Genomic DNA, 13,698 nt, shown 5'->3' on the forward strand with positions numbered 1-13,698 from the left:
AATGAGTCTCTCTTCTGTTGTCCCACAGTCTTTGACTTCCCTCCTCCCAGAGACTATCACTCTGTGTTGTAATTGGTTATTTGCTATTGTGTCTCTCCCACTAGGCCGTGAGCGTCCCTATGAACATAGACATTATTTGCTTCACTTTTGGACTCCCTACCACAGCAGTTATCCCTCTGCCTTGCACTTATCTGGTTGCTTGCCTATCCCATCTACTGAACTCCATGCGGACAGACACCCCACCTATCCTCTTTCCTGTTATACCTCCATGCTCATACTGAGCATGGTATCTGGCACATGGAAGATGCTTAATAAATATCCAGTGAATGTTAGAATTTGGTTGTTTTCCACTTAGATGTACCCCCCCTAAGATATGGGTCAATGAAAGTTGTCTTGTGTAGTTGTATTCAGACATAGTAAAAACCATCTCCTCCTATACCATTATTTTTAGAAAGTGAGCAACTCAACAAATTCAGCGTACATTGGGAAGGTGGCACCATCGTTACCTGGTTGGTCTCATCCTCAAGGATCTGGATAGAGATTGGAGTGGCAAAGGGTCTTGACTTCAGTTCTAGGTGTCCCAACTAAGTGTGTCTCTTCTCCCGCACTGTATAGTCCTTTGAGGCCAGCAAGAGAACCAGTTAGTAAAAGTTAAGAGGAGAATGGAGAGGAAGAAGAGAACCATTCCAATTCCTTTTGTTTTCTTACTCAAGTTCCAATCATCTGAGCAATACACTATTTAAAACCTCAAAAATCCAAAACATAGCATTGAAAAGGTAAAAGAGGAAAGCCCCTTTTATCAGCCTGTTTCTCCATGTTCTCACTCCACAGGCACTTGTGTTCTGAAGCAAAACTCAGCATGATATGAAAAAGTTCCAATCACTCTGATTTGTAACTTTCCTGGACAATGGAAAACCACTTGCTTGTCCATGAAAGTCCATTTTTTCCCATCTGTACATGAACTCCAGTTAAAATTATTAGGAACCTCTTTTAGCCTGCTGAGTGTAATCTATTCAAGCTCATGTTTGTCAGAAGTTACCAGAAGCTTTGTGTCTTCTTGTAGACCCTCAATGTAATTCAATATGTGACGAACAAAGTCATGTTGCTCAAGCATGGTTAAAATTAGGAGAGAACAGCTTTTCTCCAATATGGCCAGAAATGCATCTTACAGATGGAAGCTATGACGAAATGCCACTTTAAATAACCAGCCCCTATATTGTGCAAAAACACCCACATCCACTCCCTCAAACCTCAATGCACTCCACTCTCTCTGTATTTTGTCATCATGGGCAGACAGAGAAATTCTAGCCAAGATGCATGATTTAGCAGATGTTTTGCAAAAGGTTCCATTCTTCTAGCCATCAGCACATGTGGAGCTGTCAGGAGCCCTGTAAAGATTTTACAAGCCTTATAAGTCATAGTTTATTGAGCCTGGGATGGAATTTAATATACCATCATGGTTCTGGAAGTTCCCTCCTTTTTGTCTGATGTAGTCTATAGCTTTGTTTACCTTTAAGACCAAAATGTTGGATATAAGAATGTTCAGGCAAAACTCCCCATTGGTGCCTCTGTGTCATCGCCTTCTAGGCCTGACTCCTTGTTTATTTCATGAAGGCAACACTCTCACTTTCTTCTTTAGGACTGCTGCTACCAGCACACCGAATCAGCATTTTAGCCAGCTTTTAGTTCATTTTATTTTCCTTTGGAAGAAATGTTTCCCAAAGTTTCTTAATGATCCTAAAGTCTTATAAAATTATCTAGCAATTCCATTTTACCAAAACTGTCATAAGCTGTATGAAGTTCTGATCATGCCAAAAAGAGATGGGATGGCCCAGACCTTATAGCACTTATTGAAACTGTGGCTAGGGCCGGCCTCGTGGCTTGGTGGTTAAGTGTACGCGCTCAGCTGCTGGCGGCCGGGGTTCGGATCCCGGGAGTGCACCGATGCACTGCTTCTCTGGCCATGCTGAGGCCGCGTCCCACATACAGCAACTAGAAGGCTGTGCAGCTATGACATACAGCTATCTACTGGGGCTTTGGGGAAAAATAAATAAATAAATAAAATCTTTAAAAAAAAAAAAAAACGAAACTGTGGCTAAAAAGTCACACACAAAGCTTTATGCAAAATCTAGGATTGCAGGCAACTGGGATGCCTGGCCAGCTCAGTACACCTATATGTTGGGCTTGTTTTGCCAAATTTGAAGAGTATGTGGCAGATTAATTCACAACAATGGGAGGAAATTGCAGCTGCCATTTGTTGAGCACATGCCTCTGAACAGCTCTGTGAGATAGATATCTTTTTTTAAGTCTCCATTTTATAGGTGAGGAACCTGAAGCTTAGAGAAATGAAGTGCCAGGCCTAAGATGACGCAACGATTCTTTGGCTGACTTTGACTTGGATTTCTTGGCTTTTTACTACACCATAACTTTCCACTTACGCTATGGGAGGGACCATAATGTCGCTTATGGTCTGGTATAAGCTTGGAAAGTGTGAGGCGTTGAAGCCAGATAGATATGGGTCCAGACCTCCTTAGGCAAGAATGTGTTCCCATGTCATTTCTTCTTACCAATATCTATCTCTTCCTTAAAGCTTTTCCTTACTCTTCTTTTTCTCTCCTGCCCTCAACAAATGTGTTACTGTCCTTCTTTGAATCCCTAATATACTTTGTAATTTTTTGATCACAGATCACTGTACTTGAACTATATTAATTTGTTCATTCCTTGATTCTCTATACAGCTATTTTTGAGAGTATCTTATGTGCAAGGCCATGTGCTCAATATTCTGAGGACACAGAGACAAAATACATTTGGACAATGCCTGCAAGGAGCTCACCCTCTAGCACAGGAGGTAAGGCATGTTCATAAGAATAATAAGTGATGCTCTTTACTGAATACCTACCATGTGCCAGGTCCTGTGCTAGGCATTTTAACCATATCTTTTCAATTGACCCCTTCCAACAATTCTGTGAGATAGATATTTTCAAGGTGAGGAAACTGAGGTCAAAGGAGGTTAAATGACTTGTTCAAGGTGACTCAGCTGCTTAAATGGAGGAGCAGGGATTTAAGAAAGTCTGATTGTTACTACACTACACTGCCTCTCTACACAACACCATATAGAGAATAAGTGAAAGCACCGTAGGAGAGGCACAACACAAGTGCTAAGGGAGGTCAGAGGGGGGACAAGGTTTCTGTACTGGTCTTTTTTCACTGCTCCTCTTCCCTCCTTCTCCCCCTGCCCCGCCCCACCAAACACAGAGACTGGAGACTGGAGCATGGGAACTGTCATTTTTTCATCTCTGTATCTTCAGTGTTGGCCCAGTGTTGTGAGCACATGGCAGGTATTCAGAGGCCGCGGATGGAACTGAATAGAGAGACTGTTTATAAGAATGGGGCACGGTTGGGATTTGCTTCGCATCACGCAACACTCGCTCCCCAACTACAACCTTGCTGGACGGCTCTACTGGGCTGTCTCCCATTTGTGGCCCTGGGTGGGGATATGGTCACACAGGCAGAGAGGGGATTGAATACAACATTTCACTGTGGGCTGTGTTATTTTTTATTTACATTTCTATGGTTTGGGAGAGAGGTGTTGGTATTTAACTTCTTTGTTCATGGAAATTTTACTGTATCAACGAAGGGGTGCTTGGGTGGGATTTTCAGGAACTCATTTCCTTTCCTGTTCCTTATATAGGGTGAATATTAGATATCCTGTAATGATTTTGACTGTTGAATGCACTTATGAGGCAGTGCAGTGTAGAGGGGGTAGGAGAGCATTCTGGTTAAACACTTTGGCTTTGGAATTAGGCCTGTCTGAGTTTGAACTCCGACTTTGCCACCTAGCAACTATGGCCTTGGATAAGTCTCGTGACCTGCTCGGATCTCAGTTCCCTCATCTTTAAAATGGGAATAATGACAGTTCTTGTGAAGATTGAATGAAGTGAAGCATGTAAAGTGTCTGACACATATGACACTCTCAGTGAGTATCAGCGATTATAATGGTAACCAGACCATTTAATTGAGACAAAATTTGGACTTATTTTCACCATCTTCTAATAGTATTCAACCAATGCTTATTGCCCATACACTATGTATTAGACAGATGCATTCCTTCCCATATCCTCATTGTCAAATATGGTTTTCAAGGCATGTTAATGTAACATATGGAAAACACAGGTGATTCCCTTAATGAAAATGTCATACCAAAGGATACACTCATAATTTCTTCTTTTTCTTTTCTTTTTTCATTTTTCTTAATTTCCTGAGAGGGAGAGAAATGGCACTCTCAGTTCTGGGAAGGCACTACGTGTTGTAAGTGTAAAATACCCAGTCTCCTTAAAAATTACGATAATTTGCAAGTGTAAAAGTATTTATTAATAATTAGGCTTGGAGGGCCGGCCCCGTGGCTTAGCAGTTAAGTGCGCGCGCTCCACTGCTGGCGGCCCAGGTTCGGATCCCGGGCGCGCACCGACGCACCGCTTCTCCGGCCATGCTGAGGCCGCGTCCCACAAACAGCAACTAGAAGGATGTGCAGCTATGACATACAACTATCTACTGGGGCTTTGGGGAAAAAAAAAATGAAAAAAAAATAATTATGCTTGGAAAACAGAAGTAAATCAGAATCATCCCAGACAAACCTTAGACATATGGCACCCTACATAGAGGTTATGAGCATAAGCTTTGGAGTGAGAAAGACTTGAGTTAATTGAGAGTCTATTATGTTCTCCTTCTCTACTCCTTTTTTATCTCTTCCATGCTGCCTATTCTGTTATGTTGTTGGTATCATGTAGTGTTTCAGAACACAGGCTCTGGAGTCCGGATAGACATGGGGGTCCAATCTTGCTCCAGCACTTGCTGGCTATGTGACCTTGGACAAGTTATTTAACCTCTCTGAACCTCAGTTTCCTCATCAGTAAAATGGGTATAATGATTGTACCCATATCATAGTGTTTTAAAGATTGTGATAAGTAAGTATGGAAGACTTTCCAAGTGGGAATGTGTGAGAAAGTTCTGATTAGAGTGCAGAGTGTGTCCTGGGGGGTGAGTGAGCAAGAGGATTGGCCACGTTAGGTGGGTCCAGGTTGTGAAAGGCTTTGAAAGTCAGACAGAGTGTTTGACCTCAATGGATTAGTAACAGTAGTGCTAGCATCTTCTTTAGGTCTTTGCTCAAATTCCACCTTCTCGGTGAGGCCTCTCCTGACAATCCTAGTGGTGAACAAAGCAGACAAAAATCCCCGCCCTCGTGGAGCTTTTCGTCTGGAGTGAGGGGAGAAAGAAAATGAACAAAAAATAGATACATATAATATTGAAGATTGCAGTAAGTGGCCTCAAGGAAATGAACAGGATGCTAATGGGGGCTAATGGTCGTGGGGGGTGTGGGCTACTTTGTATAGAGTGATCAGGGAAGTCCTTTCTGAGGAGGTGAGATTTCAGCTGAGATCTGAAGGTTGAAAAAGAGACACATGAAAAGAAGGGGAGGAGCATTCCAGGGAAAGTAAATAGCATATGCAAAGACCCAGAGGCGGGAAGGAAAACTTGAGAAGAGGTCATTTTGGCTGGAGAGTAGTGAGCTATGAAGACAATAAAAGTGGGTGATGTGATGGAAAGTGACAGAGATGGGGGAAGGGGCAAGTCCTTTAAATAAGGGGTCAAGGAAGGCCTCTCTGAGCACTTGGATTAAGACCTGAGTGGAGACAAGGAATTAGCCATTCAAAGGTCAGGGGAAAGAAATTTCTAGACAGAAAGCACGGCCACTGCACGGGCTTCTAGGTACATCCCACCTGGCCTGTTGGAGAGAAAGCAAGGAGGCTATAGTGGCAGGAGTAGAGCCAGGGGACAGGGAGTAGGAGGAGATGAGGTTGAAGAGCTGAAAGGAGCCAGATCATAGAAAGCCATGCAAGCCATGATAAAGACATTGGATTTTACTCTAAGTGAGATGGGAAGTGTTGCAGTCTTTGAGCCAGGGAGTATTTCGATCTCTGTCTCTTCTGGAGCCCTGCAGACATCTCCTTCTGTACTCTTGATTGGTTTCAAGGGTACACTAAGTTACTCTGAGCTATTGTTTGCTGAGCATATCTCGTCTTGCAAACTGGACAGGAATCCCCTTGGTTCAGGGACCAGGGCTCAGGCATTCTGGTATGAAGTACTCAGCACAGTGACAGAACCTCAGTGTGTGTGTGTCTGTGTGTGTGTGTGTGCAGAAGGAGGGTGTGTCTTGATAATGTTGATGAAGTGATGAAACCCCACACTAGAAATGTAGATGGAGAAGATAAAATGTATTGATAGCATAATCCATATTTTGGACGTTTTACGGGTAATGCTAGGGCAAATTGGTGAGAGTCTTTATTAAGTTCTTGTGTGTTTGGGTTGCGATGGCTGGAGTGAATTGTACTGGGACGGAATCTTGGGAGCACTTCTATTAAAGGGGTTAAAAAAGCAGTGCCTTCTCCTTTGGGCTTTCTGGTCCTAACCTTAATTTTCAGGTAGAGCTACTTCTAGACTCTGACTGGGTAAGACTCTCCTGGTTTCCTACTGATAATGATGTCTCAGAAACTAGTCTCCCCTTTTGCTGAAGTAAGCTTTTAAGCAGTACATCGTCTTCTCCAGAAAGGCCTCAAGCGTTGATAATAATAATAATATTAATAGTTAATACTTTTAAGCACTAATTATTATGCTTTATCTGAATTACCTCATTTAAGCCTCACAACAATCTTGTGGAACAGCTAATCATATTATTAATATTACTATTTTACAGAATAAAAACAGGATCAGAGAGATTGAGCCATTTGCTTAAGGCTACACAGCTAGTAAGTGGTATAGCTGGGATTTGAACTCAGTTCTGCCTGATCCCAGAGCCCCACTTCTTAGTGCTGAATGTTGCCTCTAAAGGTAAGTTTCCTCATTGACAGTCCCAGCTTATACTGCAATATGATTGGATTCGTTAAGGCACGTCTGCCGCCTTTCCATGTTTCCCCTGATGTGGAGGATATTAGGGCTCAAACAGATGTCAGGTAATCGAGGCAAAAACAGTGCATTCTTGCTCAGGACAAAAGTCTGTTTGTCATATTTCTCGAAGGTAGAGATCATATCGTACATAGCTTTATACTCCCCTCAGTTTAAAGCATGGAATAGCTTTATAGAGTAGATGCTCAATAAATGCTGAAATGACTTGAACTCAATTTCTAAAGCCCAAGATATTATGTGATTACTCTCAGTCCAGCCAGACAAGGCTATTCCAAATTTCTACATAATTTTTTAGAGGACATAGATTGGTTCAGTGGGGCTTGTGTGTATGTTTACAGTGGGTGGAGGGGAACTGTCATAAGCTTTCTAAGTCTTATGAATGATGTAGGCAGGGAAATATGAGTTCTGTCCACCACCCGCCCCCTCTACTTCACTCAGTAATACATTTAGTTTGTGAAAATATGTAGTACATTCTTAAAAGCAAGGGAGGTAAGGGAGAGAGTGATAATTTATACTTTGCCCGTCTCATCAGTGCCTTAACATAGCTCCCTATTCAGGCAGTGAGGGAGAACTGTATATTCTCGCTGGGAATTGCGATGCATGCCAATGGTTGCAAAGAGCTCAGTGGCTTTGCCTGGATACTTGGGTGTGGACTGGCCAGTCTAGCATGTGAATCAGATCAGAGATGGGTAAATGTCATTTTGACACTGAATTGAAATGAGGGGAAAGAAGGTGCCTGTTTCATGAGATTAAAAGCATAAGAATGCATTGGAAAAGTTCGAGCTTGATGTACCATTAACAGAAGAATATGTGATCCATGCAGGCTGGGTTTAAAAACATGTAGGATTGTTTAAAACTAGGATGGTCTCAAACCATCCTAGAACTGAGATTGTCCCAAATCTGGCAATGGTTTAATTATGTAGTGATAGAAAGGGAGAGAAAATGTGCAGGAGCCTAATACTAAGAGCAGTTCAGTTTCACATATATATAGAGGTGTTTTACATGTAGGTACAATCCACACTGTAGAATAGATTTGTTTACCAAAAAGTCTATTTTTGTCTGCAATAATAATGCGGTTACCTATTACTGAGCCTGATTTATTTGCCAGACTTTGTGCTAAGCACTTTGCATGCATTGTCTCATTTAATTCTCACAACAACCCTATGAAGTAGGTGCTCTTATCTAGTTTTTACTGATGTGAAAACTGAGGCCCAGAGTGGTTAAGTAACTTACCCAAGGTCACACAGCTAGTAAGTGGCAGGGCCAGAATTCTGAAGTGAATCCCTGGCCTGAGGAGGGCTTTTAATAAGGCTAGAGCCACCAACTCTGAAGATGAAGACCTGAACAGTTTCTAAAATGAGATACTGTAGAGGAATACATCTCAAGGACTCTGTTGTATGTGTGTATGTATGTGCGTATATTTTAAATTCTTTAACAGAGAAAGTGGGTAATTTTCATTGTGCTTCTTAATTACCTAATTGCCTTTAACACTCACAGCCACTCAGTAGTTAAGTGATGTTTGTTAGAAAGTTCTCCTGGCAGTCGCTTTTTGAGAAAGATGATCAAAAGCACATCAAGAATGCCAGTTAATGCCATCATTATTTACTTAGTATAAATTTACAATAACAGGAAAATATGTTCATGGAAATAAAATATCATCTAAAGAATTTAAAGAATTGAAAATGATTCCCATCTTTGTTGTTTGGCCTTACCTTCCTTTAAAAAACAAACAAACCTGTTTATCACTTTGTCATAGGAAACAATGACTGTGTTGATAAAAAAAAAAAAAAAAGGTAAGCTTAGGTAGGAATAATAAATAACTATCATCTTGGATGAAAAGCCTTTGTAAAAAGTTTTTTTTTAATCATTGAAATATTCTTTTGAAGAAAGGCATGTGGCTTAAGGGTTAATTGATAAGTCAGACATCAAGGAACAGTACCTGTGTCTAACCTCTGCCAAAATAATGTCAAAATTGACAGTTAAGCTGCTCCAAAATTAGGTCAACTTAGTTGCTTTCACTTTCTCCTTTATGGACCCTTTGCACCCGCTAAATCAGTTGCTCCTCAGATATACCCTATTGCTTTCCTAACTTGCTGTCTTTGCTCATGCTGGTCCCTCTTGCTAGAATTCCTTCTGCCTCTATTGTCATATATCCAAATCTTCACCCATTCTTCCAGGTTAGCTCAAGTGTCACATCCTCTCTGAAGCTTTCTCTGATCTCCTCGCAGAAACCACATCTGTCTTCTGTTCCTCTATCCCCACCTCCATTACTTTAGCCATCCCATAGCATTTTGCTTTTATATTTCTTGAGGATCCTCTCACTTTCCACCTTGAAATTTAGTTTTTAATGTATTTGTCTTAAGTCTTTACTAATCTCTAGATATCTTGGAAGTGGAACATATTTTCACTCAGCTTTGGGTGGTCCTCAAATACCAAGCACAGTGCTTTGAATATAAAAGTCACTCAGAAACATTCAGATTTGAGTGTCTATCATGTTCCAGACACTATGTTTGCAGAGTGAGTGAAACAGTTTCTGCCTTCAAAGTATTCATGGGAGACAGATATGTTAACAAAGAGCTTCAGTAGGATCTGGCAAGTAATAAGGTAGAGTCACGAACAGGGAAGTGTGGAAGGGCAGAGTTGGAGCTTGACCAGGGAGAAGGCCTAGTCTAGAAGATGAGTGGTCTTGGTCAGAAAACGGGATATACAAATTTATGATTTCATGGTGAAGTCATTCTAGAAGATGGCAATATTCAGGATGTGACCATGAGAGCTGAGTAAGCCAATGAATGTGAGTCTAGGTTGTGGGATGGCTTTTCCAACTGGCCAGTGGTGTCAGAAATTGGGGTAGAGAGGATGCCAGTGAGCCAGATGCCAGAATCCTCAGTAAACGAGGGGGACTGTCCAGGAGGGGGATACATAGTCATACCAGGGAGGAGTAGAAGATGGTATCTCCAGATGATGTGAATATTATAGGCAGAGGGGCTTTTCATGATCTGGAGCAATGATCTGATAAGGCAACAGGGAGGCAGGAGGGTACTGGTTCTCTACTCTACTCTGTCCATTCCAGAATTTGGACGTTTAGAGATCAAGCAGCTTTAGTTGGTGAGAGTTACATAGTGAGGTGCATTGTCTTTGTAGAGAGCCAGGTCTTTGTTAGGGCAGGAAGTAGAAGGTGTTCTATGAAAACACTGGGGTTATAGAGGTGCTTATTTGTGAGTTGAATAAATATAGGTAAAGCTGATAAAATGAGAGCGCTGGAAGGGGCCTCAATGATAACCTAGTCCACCTTTATCATTTTACAGTTGAAGACTCTGAGAGCTGAAAAAAAGAAATAATTTTTCTCCTTGGGCTTCAATAACTAAATTTCTTTTGTTTTTCAAGAAGTTATTTTGATACATAGATTAATGTTTCTCAGAGTATTCTTGAAGCATATGAGTGGTCTATAAACGCCTCCCAAGGTAGTCTATGGGCTGTTTCATTGTACAGTGTTTCTAACCAATGAAAGCATACTAATATGATGCTTTGATACTAAGACCCTGCATATGAAATTCTACAATCATCTGTCAATAACTCATTGACATTTTCCACAATGACATGTTCTTCCTGGATGTTTATGGCTGATTCCTTCCCCCAGCCACCAGCCCTAACCCAATAGTGTGTCTTTTGACTCTATGATCCTTGAAGCTTACACCCACACCACTCTGCTAAAACAGCTCTCACTAAGGTCACCTATGACCATCAGGTCATTAAACCTAATAGATACTTTTCAGTCCTCATTGTATTCAACCTCTCAGCAACATTTGATACTGACAATCATTCCTTCCTTCTTGAAGTACGTTATATCATTGCCTTCTATAAAACTACAGTCTCCTGGTTTTATTTGGCCACTTTTTCTTTTGTCTCCTTTGCAGGTTTATCCTCCTCTGCTTGGCTATTCAGCATTGAAGTTCATCAGGGCACTGTTCTAGATACTCTTACAATCTCACACCATATTCTTTGATTTAATCTATTTCCATGACTTAAATTACCAGCTTTATGCTGCGGATTGCGAGATTTATATCCCAAACTCAGGTTTCTTCTCTGAGCTCTAGACCCCTATGTGCAACTCAACATCTCCACTTGGTTATCTCAAGAGCATCTCAAGTTCAGCTTGCCTGAGAGTGAACTCATGATTGCTCCACCCATACTTCTCCTCCTCCAGTGTTCGGTATCACAGTGAGTGCCAAAACCATCTAATCCACAGTGCTAGCAAAAGACCTGAGGCATCCTTAACATTTCCCTTTCTCTCAACCTCCACATCAAATCCATCAGTGTGTCCTGTTGATTTTATCTGTGAAATATCTCTCAAATTCATCCCCTTATCTCCATCACCATTAATACCACATTTAGTCAAGCTATTGCAGGAGACTTTTTTTGGTAACAGCTTCATTGAAATGTAATCCACGTACCATAAAATCTACCCATTTAAAGTACACAGTTTTTAGTATGTTTATAGAATTGTGCTATCCTCACCACTATCTAATTTTAGAACATTTTCATCAACTCCAAAAGAACCCCATAACCCTTAGCAATCACTCCTCCTTCCTCTCTACCCATCCCATGGCCAGCCCTAGACAACCATTAATCTACTTTCTATCTCTATAGATTTGCCTATTCTGGGCATTTCATTTAAATGGGTTCATACAATATGTAGTCTTTCTTGGCTGGCTTCTTTCACCTAGCATAATGTTTCAAGGTTCATTCATATTGTAGCATGTATCAGTACTTCATTCCTTCTATGGCTGAATAATATTCCATTGTATGGATAGACCATATTTTTTGTTTATCTGTTCATCAGTTGGTGGACATTTGGATTGTTTCCATTTTTCGGCTATTATGAATAATGCTGCTATGAACATTAGTGTACTAGTTTCTTGTGAGGGCATATGTTTTCATTTCTCTTGGGTATATACCTAGGAATAGGATTGCTGGGTCATATGGTGACTTTATGTTTAACTTTTTGAGGAACTGCCAGACTTTTCTAAACTGGCTGCATGATTTTATATTCCCACCAGTGGTGTATGGCTCCAATTTCTCCCCATCTTCACCAACAATTTTTGTTATCAGACTTTTTTGTTTGTTCGTTTGTTTCTTTATGAAGACTTTATTTTTTAGAGCAGTTTTAGATTCACAGCAAAATTGAGGAGAAGGTACACAGATTTCCCTCATATGCCCTGACCCACACACGCATAGCTTCCCTCGTTATCAACATCCTCCATAGAGTGGTACATTTGTTACAACCGATGAGCCTACTACTCTGTATGTTATCTGACTTTTTGATTCAAGCCATCCTGAAGGATGTGAAGTGATAGCTCCTTGGTTTTGATTTGCATTTCCTTAATGACTAATTTTGTTGAACATATATTCATGTGCTTATTGGTCATTTGTGCATATTTTTTGGAGAAATGTCTATTTAGTTCATTTTCCCATTTTAAAAATCAGGTTGTCTTTTTATTATTGAGTTGTAAGAGTTCTTTATATATTCTGGATGCAAGTCTCTTATCAGATGTATGATTTGCAAATATTTTTCTCCCACTCTGGAGCCATCTTTTTACTTTTTTAATAGTGTCTTTCAAAGCACAAATGCTTATAATTTTGATGATGTCCTATTTGTCTATTTTTTCTTTGGCTTTAGTAACTGCTGCTATTTATATATGCAAGAATAAAAATCATAGAGACCAGCCACATTTTGCCTAGTATGTGATACAGACGTATTTTCGCTGTTTAGGTTAAGAGATAATGTGTGGGAGGTTACCTTTGCTTTGTTTTCTTGGAACTTATTGGCTTTAATCAATACCCGGTTAGGTCTTCCAGCTATATTACCAGACACTGGACAGAGAACTAAAGGCGAACAGCCATCTTGAACACACAGAACACAAGAGGACAGATTTAACAGAATGGAGTTTGACTATAAAGTAAAATGTTTAAGAATCATAATACTTTGCCTCATAGTTTAAACTTTTTTTTACACATACAATTTCTAATGAAAAAGTATTGGAAAATATTCTGATGAGGAAAAAAATTTTGTATGATGATAATTTCTGAGCAGAAATCATGGATTTCAATGATACTCATTTTAATTTTACCATTTTAGACAGAACGAAGTAAAAAGAGTAGAAAAAATTCTCCTTGAATTCAGAATTAGTTGATCATGAAGCTGAATTGTGATACATTTGAAATAACTGAATATAAAACTTAATTTTTTTATTCCTAAATAATAAACAAACACACAATATCAAATATATTCAAATTTCAGGTTAGAGTGCATCTGGAAACTCAGCATCTAGGGCACAAATTCCCTGTTTTTTGTCCAGAAGTTATTTACCTTTTTTTTTTAAAGCTGGAGAAGTCCTTAGAGACCTTTTTATTAGCAGATCAGGAAATTTGGGTTTGGAGAGCCTAATAAACAAGTCAAAGGTCACAACGCTAGTTATTGGCAGACTCTGGATTTGAACTCATGTCTCTTCACTATCATTTTGGCCTCTTTCAGACAGCATTCTATAATATCAAAGAGTAATGTGTACACATAGATATATATTCTCCGAATATACATTCTCTAACTTTTGCTGATTATAAAAGTGATCATTGTAAAAATTTTCAAACAGCCAAATGTAGAAAGCAGAGTGAATTCTGACCTTCCATTGTGGTCAAAGGCTGGGTATTTCACATAAATCAAAAGGAAGACGAGTCACCTTA

The 13,698-nt window shown here is 40.1% G+C and overlaps 1 long non-coding RNA gene across 2 annotated transcripts in view; it reads left to right on the forward strand.

Annotated features, from left to right (window-relative positions):
- Nucleotides 1-2,729: 2,729 nt before the first annotated feature.
- The window catches only part of LOC131401486 (uncharacterized), an 84,009-nt gene continuing 73,040 nt past the window's right edge, over nt 2,730-13,698 (forward strand). For both annotated transcript variants that reach the window (XR_009217692.1, XR_009217691.1), the window contains exons 1-2: nt 2,730-2,848; nt 6,752-6,885. This is a non-coding gene — a long non-coding RNA (uncharacterized LOC131401486). The remainder of the gene's footprint in view (nt 2,849-6,751; nt 6,886-13,698) is intronic.

This window comes from Diceros bicornis, chromosome X, assembly GCF_020826845.1.
Source record: "Diceros bicornis minor isolate mBicDic1 chromosome X, mDicBic1.mat.cur, whole genome shotgun sequence".
Lineage (NCBI taxonomy): Eukaryota > Metazoa > Chordata > Mammalia > Perissodactyla > Rhinocerotidae > Diceros > Diceros bicornis.